Source organism: Chinchilla lanigera, unplaced genomic scaffold (genome assembly GCF_000276665.1).
Source record: "Chinchilla lanigera isolate Chin_1 unplaced genomic scaffold, ChiLan1.0 scaffold00163, whole genome shotgun sequence".
In the NCBI taxonomy this organism is placed as follows: domain Eukaryota; kingdom Metazoa; phylum Chordata; class Mammalia; order Rodentia; family Chinchillidae; genus Chinchilla; species Chinchilla lanigera.
In genome coordinates this window covers 337171-345736 of record NW_004955564.1, presented here as the reverse complement: position 1 = coordinate 345736, position 8566 = coordinate 337171, and the positions used below count along the sequence as shown (strand labels likewise).

The 8566-nt window shown below is 46.1% G+C and overlaps 1 long non-coding RNA gene across 1 annotated transcript in view; it reads right to left on the bottom strand.

Annotated features, from left to right (window-relative positions):
- Positions 1–3173, bottom strand: part of LOC106147464 — a 7423-nt gene extending 4250 nt beyond the window's left edge. The window contains exon 1 of the long non-coding RNA XR_001232381.1: positions 3064–3173. This is a non-coding gene — a long non-coding RNA (uncharacterized LOC106147464). The remainder of the gene's footprint in view (positions 1–3063) is intronic.
- Between the last annotated feature and the right edge of the window lie 5393 nt (positions 3174–8566).

The window sequence follows — 8566 nt, the reverse complement described above, 5'->3', positions numbered from 1 at the left end:
GCTCTACTATCAGGGTGATACTTATATATTTTGGAAGCATTTAAGAAGAATTGATATTAATTCTTCTTTGACTATTTTATAGCATTCATTAATGAAGTCATCTGGTCTATTGAAAAAATGACACTGTATTCTGCAAGAACACATATAAGAAAAATATTAAATACATTAGGAGAATTACCTGGAGAACGGGAGAAATGAGAATGATCTATAGAAATTTAAAAAGGAATAATATTTTAAGTACCAGAGCTTGCATGTATCAAGGATGATGTTGAGTTAAAAACTGAGACGTGTGCACAACCCCACCGGAGGTTAGAAAAGGAGAAGAGGAAGGGGAAAGAGAGAGGAGAAAGAAGTGAGAGGAAAAAAAGTTGGTGACGTCAAAAGTACCCCACTCATCAACTTTGCTGGTACTATTGATGCCTTTATTCTTATGAACTCCTGCCCTGGGGAAGATGGGAGGACGGTCCCAGGCTTGTTGAGTGACTTGTGACCATGGCCATTGACTATGAGTGGCTGAGTTTAAGTTATACTATTTTTGGGGGGTGGTAAAATAGGTTGCACTATGTAGTCCAGGCTGTCCTTGAACTCAGAGGACCCCTCCTGCCTCAGCCTCTTGAGTGCTGGGATTACAGGCATGCACCACCACCATGCCTGTAATACTTTCTTTTTTTTTTTTAACAAAATGACAAGTATTTCAAATTTGCTGATATGTTCTACAATGACAAGTAGCTCTGAGGAATGTATAATCCAGCAGACAATTTCAAAAGACTCAACATATCAATCTGTCTTGTAGAGATTCCGCTTTTAATACAAATGAGAAAGTAGTCACTTATCCAGAGAAACTCCTGCTGGAGCATTTTTGGAACATTTTTCATGATTATATCACTCCCCCCCAATCACATTTAAATGTATCACCTTTAAAAGTGCTCATACCTTCATGTCTGAGATCTTGGAAATAAACCAAGTCAACCACTTACAAAATCTTTCTAGTAAAATGCTGTAGCAGGCCTTCCACCCACTTGTTAAATATATCAAAAGGAAGCACCTTCCAAACCATTTGTAAGAACAGTATCTAGGTCAGGCGGCATGAAAATTTACCAGCCAGATGTTGACAAAAATCACTGCAGTCATGGCCAACATGACTGGAAACCAGTGCCAGACACAGTGGCTCACGCTTGTAATCCCAGCACGTGGGAGGCTGAGGCAGGAGGATCGTTGCAAGTTTGAGGCCAGCCTGGGCTACGTAAATGAGTTCAAGGTCAGCCTGAACTGACAGTGAGACCCTGTCTCAAAAAGACAAAAAAAAAAAAAAGACTGGAAACCACAGAGCACTGGCTTCCTCCACACACAGCCACAAAACTTGGTACGGAATATTTTTCAATTAGGATAGCTTTTCAGCCCATGCATTAAAACCTACCGAACCTTATGATCAGATCCTTAAATTGTGATACCAAAAATGTTAGTCTGTAAAACAGAAAGACGTATACTCAGTCCTTCATGATGATTAAAAATATTAATATAGGGGCTGGGGATTTAGCTCAGTGGCAAAAGCGCCTGCCTGGCAAGCGCAAGGTCATGAGTTTGGTTCCTGGTACCGGAGAAAAACCAAAAAATAATAATAATAATAATATATAGAAAATGTTTTAATGATAAAAGGATTTTTGTAACTGTTAGCACATTTGAAATTAAAAACACATTTTGAAACATTCACTGCATGTCCTCTTTCTTTATTTTACCCTTATTAATTTCTGCTTGTCTTATGTTGGGCATGATATATCTGTGCAGTGCAAATCTTTTAACTGATAGGGGTGGTGAGATCAACTCTTTGGTGGTTGTATCAGTTTTCTATTGCTGCTATAACAAGTTGCCATACATTTGTGGCTTAACATGATACATAGTTACTTTATACTTCAAGAGCTCAGAAATCCTAAAATCCAGGGGTGAGCAGGGTGAGAAGGAGTACACCCTTCTAGAAGCTCCAGGGCAGGATCACTTTCTTGCCTTTTCGGCTTCTGAGGCCACTCACATTCCTTGGCTACAGATCCTATATCCACTCCCATGTCCTCTGCATCTGACTCCCCCGCAAGGTCCCTGTGGTTACATCAGCCATCTGGATAAAGCGAAATAACCTCCCCTTGCAAGGTCTTTAACTCAGTCACATCTGCAAATCCCTTTTGCCTCCTAAGGCAGCATATTTACAAGTCCTAGAGAAGGCCATGGGCATCTTTAGGGGACCCTTGTGCTCCCTGCCACAAAGACCTTGGGTAAACACCATAAAACTGACTCAAAGAAGAAAATCATCCTGTGTTTGTCAGAGTGGGTGTGTGGAGCCCCTAAGTCTCCAAGAGTTCACTTCCTGGCCTATGCTTTGAAGGCCAGCTGGACGTCAACTTCAGCTAATGCAGGTAGCATTTCATCTGTCACATTTCCATCCTTTTGGTTAACAGTTGTAAAACTCCACTGGTTAGGTAACAGGACAGGGGTTGTTATTTCCTTTGTTTTCTGTTGAGCCAGCTGGAGCAATGTCCAGACCTTGTCTTAGCACTTACCATAACCCTGTGTGAGCTGACCCAGTTTCCTAGCTCCTCCGATCCTGAGTTACCCCTTTCTTAAAACAGAGGCGCCTAGCCAGACTTTGTAGGGTGGCTGAGGGTCTGAGGCTACAGCATAGAATTGTTTACAAGGAGGCTGCTGGAGGGTATCAGTTTCTATTCCTCTTCCTGTTAAAGCCCCCATCTATTGGCTCCTCTGAGCCTCATCCTTAAAGATGCAGAGACAAGAGAGCAGATGGAGTCCAAGAGTGAGCACTGCTTTGCAATAATTTCTCATTTCCCCTGGGGATGAAGAAACATACAGCTTCTTCCACGGTGTCCTCAAAGGAGCAAAGCCAATGAAGCAAACCAATGCGGAGCGACAAGCATGCTCCGTGTGACAGAAGGTGTCGAAGTTAACTCCCTCAACCCTTTCAAGAGAAAGCTCTTAGTCATTTCACACTACTCATCTTGCAATTTCCCACACCCGCAGTGGGTGCCCCAAAGCAACCAGCATTTTGTGTGCCAATACCTGGATTCTTATCAGAGAACTCCAAGAGACTCCCTCTCCCGTCTCCCTCTCCAGGAGGACATCTTCGCAGAGGGCCAGCTTCATTTTCCTGCTCTGAAAGGGCCTGTCAAACAAAGCCCACTTTTCTGCCAAAGGGTTTTTGGTTCTTGGATGGTATTTTCGGTTTTGTATTTTCTTTTTCCTTCTATGCAACAATATCCCCCTCTGCTGGAATTTGTGCATCTTGTACAAAGTTTTATGAAGAAGAAGTAAAAATTGAGCCCGAGATACCTTTGGCATATAAACCGAGGGCTCTTCAACTTTCCTATGTGTAAGAATGTTGGAAGATGATGTGGGTTTTTTTCTTTAATGGAGACTTGCTTAACCTGTGCCCATTTCCTAAGGTTTAAAATGAGTCTGAAGCCGAGCCCAGATCTACATCCAAAGCTCGATCAAGTCACCCTGACCCTGTTTATCTTGGAGTCAATGCATGTGGGCATCCTGGGAGAGCCTTGCTGAATTCTAAGTGAAGGGGAAAACGTGGAGACCAGGAATGGAGGTACCGAAAAGGAGGCTCATCCCCCAAGCTCTCCCTCTGAGATTTAGTGGGAAAGAAGAACAGTTTTTAAGTTTAAAAAAAAAAAAAAAACCTAGATCTTGAAGGCAGAAGAGACAGTGAAAACAATGGCAAAATAATAATTATTATTATATTCCTTTCCCAGCACTGCTATAAAAGCAATTGATTGCACTTGTGAAAGTGCAAAACAACAGCAATGCCAGGTGCATACACACCTATAATCCAGGTCTTGCTGGCTCCAAATCAACATCATGACCCATGTCAGGACACCAGGCGGGCCAAGGAGAAGTGAGGGTGACTTCTCTGTCCTTGACATCACTTTGTACATCTCTACAGTTGTTTAGACTGTGGCCAGGAGCTAGTACCTCATGTCAGTTCTGTCTGTTTGTTTTATCTGAAAGGTTTTTTCAGTACTAGGGATTGAACCCAGGAGTGCTCTGAGCTACATCCTCAGCTCTTCTTATTTTATGTTTTTAAATTTTGAGACAGGGTCTCACTAAGTTGCCCAGGCTGTCCTCAAAGTTGTGATCTTCCTGCCTCAGCCTCTTTAGTAGCTGGAATTACCAGTGTGTGCCACCATACCCAGTAATAATTTTGAGTCTCATAGTTTGAATTCCAGACCTCAGAATCACCTCTACTTCTCTGATCAACAAATATATGGAGCATGTCTTAGAATGGATTTTCATCACAATTTAGTTAGAAAAGATTTCGATCACTACACACATCTTTCCAGGCAGCTCAGAACTGGCCAGAATCCACACCACAGGTGGACAGCAGCGCAGTTTCAGCGTGGGCAGAGCGCCTCCTGCATACTCAGCACTCGCAGCACAGCAAAGTTACCTGCACTTGTGAAAGAAGAGATCCCAACCGGCTACCACTCACGACCCACCTGGCACCTGTGTCCCTCATCGACTGCTGTGTACCACGTCAGCCAAGGCCCAGGGACGTCAAATGGCTCTTGCAGGAATTCTTGGGGGGTCGGGAACCAGGAAGGGCTCAACGGGCAGAACCAGCTGTGGACCTGTCTAGTTCCGGTCCAGTCTGGGCCGGAAGGGAATAGCAGAGTTGGAGCTGCTGATGGTGGCTGATATTCCAGCCAACACTGTGGAAGCTGCTGGCTTTGTCCCCTGATTCGCTTGTGACTTTGGGTAACTTACGTGACCTCACTGAACCTCATCTTCTCGTCCATAAACTGGAGAGAATAAATTCCCTCCTTCATGGGGTTGTTCTGAGCACTAAATGGGATCATATATGAGAAAGCCTGGCCTTGCCTGGTGTGTAGTGAGTGCTCAGAGGGCTCGTACTGGACAGCAGGAAAACCAGACCCACCCAAGAGTGCTTAGTGGAAGATGCAGGTGACCTTCTGCACCAGCACAGAGGGAGCATGTCCCATATGATAGGGACTGAGCCCCATCAAACAAGTTCCCAACTACTTGGGGTGTAGGACACTGAGAATGAACAGTATTTCATATAGTTACTAAGGCAGAAAACGCACGCTTCTGTAATCATCCCAAGCCACAGTTCCAGCGCTCTGAGTTCTACAGAGCCGGGATTGAGCTGAGCTCCTCCACCTAACACGCCCCAGAGGTCCGGGCCCTGAACCACATCTAAAAAGGGAAGAACTTAGCTTCCTGGAAGATGTAGAAATTCACACCCTCTTAAGATACTAGATAAATACAGGCTCTTTTTATTCACCCAAAGTAGAAATGGGAAAAAATATGGCTTGTTCTTGTTAAAAGTCCTAACTTGTAATTTAAAAGCAGTCCAAGCAATTCAAGAATATATTTAAGAGACAGTTTTTTTAAGCTATCACCCCCAAAATGACTACTATGAATGTTTGGGGGGAATTTTTTAGAATGCTTTATTTTTAATAAAAATAGGATCATATTACAGTGTTTTGTAACCAGGTTTTATTCCCACGGCAACATCTGGTTGCCAGCTGGATGGGGGCTGACGCCACATCCTGGGGTGTTGACGTGGGAACTGGAATTCTGAGGGGCACTGGGCACTGGGCACTGGGCACTGCCCTCCTTGCCCTGTGAATGAGCACCCTGTTCGAGCCTCTGCTGTCCTTGGGGGTGTGGCTGGAGGTCCAGCACCACCCTGTGTCCCTGGAAATGCCTGGTTGTGTGACCCTGACACCCAGCCCAGCCCAGTCATCCTGCCCCTGTCTGTTCAGTCAGCATGACCTCTCCAGGGTCTCTCCTTGGCCTCTGTACCCTCCTACCTTACACACCCTCTTCCTCCCCTTCTTCCTCCTCCTCTTCCTCCTCTCCTCCCCCTCATCCTCAGCTGATGGGTGCTACAGCTCCCCTACTTCCCCACAAGATAGACTAACATTCAGAGTCCTCAGTCCTCAGCACCTGCCAAGCACTCTACCCATCATGTCCACTTTTTACCACTGTGACAAGTACCTCAGGAGAGCAACTTACAAGGAGAAAACGTTTCTGTTGGCTCATGGCTTCAGAGGGCTCAGTACATGGTCACTTAGCCCTGTAACTTTGGCCTGTGGTGGGGCAGAAGTGCCTGGCAGAGAAAACCGCTCACTTCCTGGCAATAAGGAAGCAAAAAGAGAGAGGAGAGGGTCCCAGCATCCCCATCAAGAGCACACTCCCAGTGACCTAGTTTCCTTCCTCTAGGCACAACCTCCTCAAGGTACTGTCCCCTCCCAGGGGTGCTGTAGGCTGGGGACCAAGCCTCCTACACATGGGCCTTTGGACATCAGCCCAAATCCAAGATGGAGCATGATTTCAGTCAGTTCCCACAGCTGCTCTCTGAGGGGGCACTGTCACCACCACGCCCATTTACACATGAGGAAGTTGAGGCTGGAGAGGGTAAATGGCTTGCCTACAGTTACAGCAAGCAAGGAGCGGGTCCAGGACTGAACACAGGGAGGAGGGAAGGCTTCGGGTCTCTGCCTTGGCCGCTGGACCCTGCCCCATGTGACAGAGCCAGAGGCGAGATGGAGATAGACAGGGCATTCTCACACTTCTCCTCCTGTCACTAAAATGCCAACCTACACGAAAGAGTTTCTGCTTTCTGATGAAGACGCTAAAGCTCAGAGAGGTTAGCTAATCCGTCTGGAGACTCTCAGCTGAAAAGCCACCGTGCCAGCGTCTGGACCCTCACTGCCGGGGCAGCCAGGTGCTACAGGTAACGCCTGCTTGCCCACATGGTGGGCCTGCAGGTCTTGCCAGAAGCCACACAGGCTCCGCAGAGTGCTGCGTGAACTCTGCAGCCAGACTTCCTGGGCAGCCCTGAACAAGGTGCCTGGCCTCTCTGTGCCTCCGTGGCTGTACAGGTTGAGAACTGCAGGTGAGAACAGCGCCGGCCTGGGGAGTCACAAGCGAGGTTAATTAAGGGCCCAGTTCGCAGGAAGCAGCTAAGAGTTCCAGGGGAACATGGCTCCGGGGCTTTCCGCCTGCGGGCCTGGTCAGAGGCCGATGCTCTGCAGAGCGGCTTCAGTCCTCTCTCCTGGTTCTCTATTTCCTTCCCACACGGGTCATCCAGGACGTCCCCCACTCAGCGATGAGCAGCCTTCATTAGCTCCCCTCTGCCACATCGCCAGACACAGTCTCAGGCTCCAGAGGACATCATTCCGCGGACCACAGGGGGCACCTGGGAGCCCCTTCACCCAGAGCGACAGGAAGATGACAGCACCCTGAGGGGCGGGGAAGTCCATGTTAGGGACCAGGGAGGGGGACAGAACGGTAAGACCAAAAGAACCAGGAAAGTAGCTCCAGTTTCGTGAGAAATTTTATCCTATTTGGTCTTTTTAAGTAATTTGGGCAATTCAAGCAAAGAAAAAAATTGGTTAGCAGGAAGTATTTCCTACTGTGTAAGTGAAAAGGGTGCAAAAAAAATTAGAAGCTGTAAATACTCCAACATGGCCAAGTGATTAAGAAATTAGGGTGCATCAACTCAGTTGAATGTTACGCAGCTATGAGAAAGGGTAATTACGAGGGTGACCTAGAAACGGAAATGCGGTCTGATGGCAAGTGAAAGGCACAGGAAATAAACAGCGTAAACAGTGATTACAACTCCCAGACATGTGTTGGCCTGTGGGCAAATACTGGAAGGACTTGCAGAAAAAAATGTGGGGATTTAAATGCTAAGATCATGTTTTGTGTTGTTTTCTCTTTCTTTGGTTTTTCTCTAATGCTACATTTTTATACTTCAACATCTTTTGGTACATTGCCCAGCGCCTCTCGCTTAAATACTGGGTCCCCACCCAAAAGGGTGATCTCCAGCAATCCCAACCGCTTGGCTCTGTGTGCCCCATGTCCCAGCCTGGCCCCTGGTACCTGATCCAAGCTGGACTGATCAGATTCTCTCTACTGAGTCTTTGGAATTGCACTAGACATGCTAACAACCTCTGAGGTCATTTTTTAAAGAGAAAACTAATGTAACATGAAATTCACCATTTTAAAGTTTTCAATTCAGTGGATTTTAGGATATTCACAATACCATACAATCATCGCCACTATCTAATTCCAGAATACTGTAATTAACCCACAATACTGAAATCCCTTATTAGCAGCCACTCCCCGCTCCTCTCTAGCCCCTGGCAGCCGCTAATCTATTCCCTGTCTCTGTGGATTTGCCTATTCTGGAAAGTTAACAAGCGATGTAGTCTTTTGTGACTGTCTTCTTTCACATAGCATCATTTTTCAAGGTATGTCCATGTCATAACTCCATCACTGCTTCATTGGTTTTTATGGCCAAATAATATTCCATTGTATGAATAGGCTGCGTCTGATTTATCCATTTCATCTGTTGGTGGGCATGTGGGCAGTTTCTGTGCTTTGGCTGTTAAGAATAATGCTACTGTAAACATTCATGCACAGCCTTTTGTGAATATACTTTCATAATTCTCTGGAGTACCTAGAAGTAGAATCACTGAGCCGTGTGGCAACTGTATGTTTAACTTTTTGAAATACCGCCAAT